At 60.0% G+C, this 2,158-nt stretch overlaps 1 protein-coding gene across 16 annotated transcripts in view; it reads left to right on the top strand.

Annotated features, from left to right (window-relative positions):
* The window catches only part of LOC113208097 (protein-methionine sulfoxide oxidase mical3a), a 69,454-nt gene that overhangs the window by 34,432 nt on the left and 32,864 nt on the right, over positions 1-2,158 (top strand). For 10 of the 16 annotated variants that reach the window (XM_026424948.2, XM_026424953.2, XM_026424949.2 and 7 more), the window contains exon 1: positions 666-961. The exons of 2 other annotated variants lie outside the window; for them this stretch is intronic. The gene's annotated coding sequence lies outside the window, so the exon portion shown is untranslated. Of the gene's footprint in view, positions 1-664; positions 962-2,158 lie in introns of those variants that run through there. 4 more of the 16 variants (XM_052275602.1, XM_026424958.2, XM_026424956.2 and 1 more) reach the window with 3 other exon arrangements.

Consider the following 2,158-nt stretch of genomic DNA (forward strand, 5'->3'; position numbering starts at 1 on the left):
TCCGCCCCCACACCACCCACCTCCCGCTTCCCTCTTTTGCGCCGCGCACTCAGTATACGACTACATGCAATACGTTTCACAGTTTGTCGCGTAAACTCGTAAAATTCCCCGCTCGCTCAGAGAATGGCCAAAAATATACCACTTGCCGAGGGCCGTGTATCGGCCGGAGGGCCACCGGGCGGCGCGTGCGTGCCGCGGCGTGATCAGGGCCGGCCCGCTCACACCAGCGCACCTACGTGTTGATTGCTCGAGGAACTCATTGAACTCGTTGCGGCTCCAGCGGGGCGCCGACACTCGATCGGCATTGGCGCCTAATTGGGAGGACCCCATTAGTGGCGCCGCCCTGCAGTCCTGGGGGCCTCCTCATCTCATCCGCCAGCACCGCGGCAGCCGCGGGGCGGAGGAGCAGGAGCAGGGGCCCAAAGCATTGTAGTCGTACTGCTCCGTGGCGTGGTGCTTGGTGTGCATCGGGCACCGCTATGCAGAGAGGGGGGAGGCGCGGAGGGAGGGAGGGAGAGAGAGAGAGAAAGGGAGGATTAGAACGGGGGAGAGACTCGGTGAGGGAGAAAGAGAGATGCCGAGGAACGCAGAGGAGGAAGAGAGAGAGAGCGCAGTCTGTGCTCTGCCGCCGCTGGCTGCCGCGCTGCCGCTGGCGCGCTGCGCTCGCCCCGCCCGCCGCTCAGTCTGCTGTCAGCTGGCGGAGCGCACGGTTCACACGTCCCGTCGCACCCACCCACACTCTCCTCCGCGAGCGCGCAAGTCCAGCCGGGCCGGTGCTGCCGGCGCCCCCCTGCGGCCTGAAACTGACCGCCAGTGAAAAGTCAAGTGATTTCCCCCGCCCCCTCTTCCTTGTGCTGTGTGTTGTGTTTGGTGCTTCAAGAAAGTTCTTTTTGTTGTGGTCGGGGCGCTCTCCACAACACCCGCAAGGATTGATTGGATCTGTTTAATTTATTTCGAAAAGGTAAGACGACTCTGTTTAAAACGATACGTTTAATATGGAGTGATTTTATTAAACCACTTGCATTGTAATATTTTCGGCCATTGAACAATGAATTTAAGTCGGGAAATTACTCACACACTAAGTGTGGTATATATACTGGTATATGGTAACTATAGTTACATTGAAGGTAACCATTAGAAGAGTATCATAGGCTAGTACTATTGTCGTGACGTCTTGGCCCCTTTTCTGTAGAATAATTACTAAGGTAAAACTGGCGTTATGAATGCGTTGGGCAATGAGCTCACAGTAACGCTTGACGGACGAATGCCAGAGGTGCAGGGAGCTGTTCTTTTCTATGACTTCTTTGTGCCCGCGGGGGAGGCAAGGAGGGAAGACGCGCGCGTACGCGGCGGGTGGGCGGGGCGGGGCGGGGCGCACAGAGAAAGCACTGAGCGATATACTATACGGATGTGGGATTCGAAGAATAACGTTTCTGTTAGAGGCTTTTTATTATTTTTTCAACCACCGGCCGGCTAAATACCCTTTCAGCTCCGCCACACTGCTGCTTGCTTGGCCTGCTGCTGGCTTCGTCTTCTGCCTGTGCCCCTTCCCCTTCTCCGCGGTTCAGGACGAGGATAGGAAATCCTGTCACTCTTGGCAGGGCGTGGCTTGGCAGATAGATACCCCTTTTCTTGCGATGGGGAGGGGCCGTGGCAGTGCGTGGTGATCATGACGTCGACGGCCTGCTGTCGGTCCTGGACCCCGGGGTCGAGAACCCCCGCGGCCGCCGCGCTGTCCGCGGCCATCCCGTCCGCCGCCCGCATTCCGCCACACCGCGCCGGCCATAACTTTGAGAGCAGCTTGTGTAAAGTTTTCAGCGAAAGTGATTAGTCCTTCGGAGACGTCCGGTCCGGCTGCCGTTGCTGCTGCTGCTTGCTTGGCCGAGCGCCCTGGCGGCGGGTGGGCGTCCTGGGAACAACCAACAGGCGGGGGAGGAGGGGCGTACGCGTCGCCGGGGCGTCGTCGACGTCGTGGCCACGCGTCGCGCGCGGCGATATCGTGTCGGAAGTCCCCCGTCCCTCCGCTCCCTCCGCCCCCGCACTCCCCGGGGGACAGGCGGGGCGGCCCCAGTCGGTGCTCCCCACGGTGGGTGCGTGACAGTGCATTGATCATGACGGAATGGGATGAGAAGACGACCCACCTCCTACAGCCCCCCCC

The sequence above is a fragment of the Frankliniella occidentalis genome, unplaced genomic scaffold (assembly GCF_000697945.3).
Source record: "Frankliniella occidentalis isolate FOCC.00 unplaced genomic scaffold, Focc_3.1 Scaffold8, whole genome shotgun sequence".
Lineage (NCBI taxonomy): Eukaryota > Metazoa > Arthropoda > Insecta > Thysanoptera > Thripidae > Frankliniella > Frankliniella occidentalis.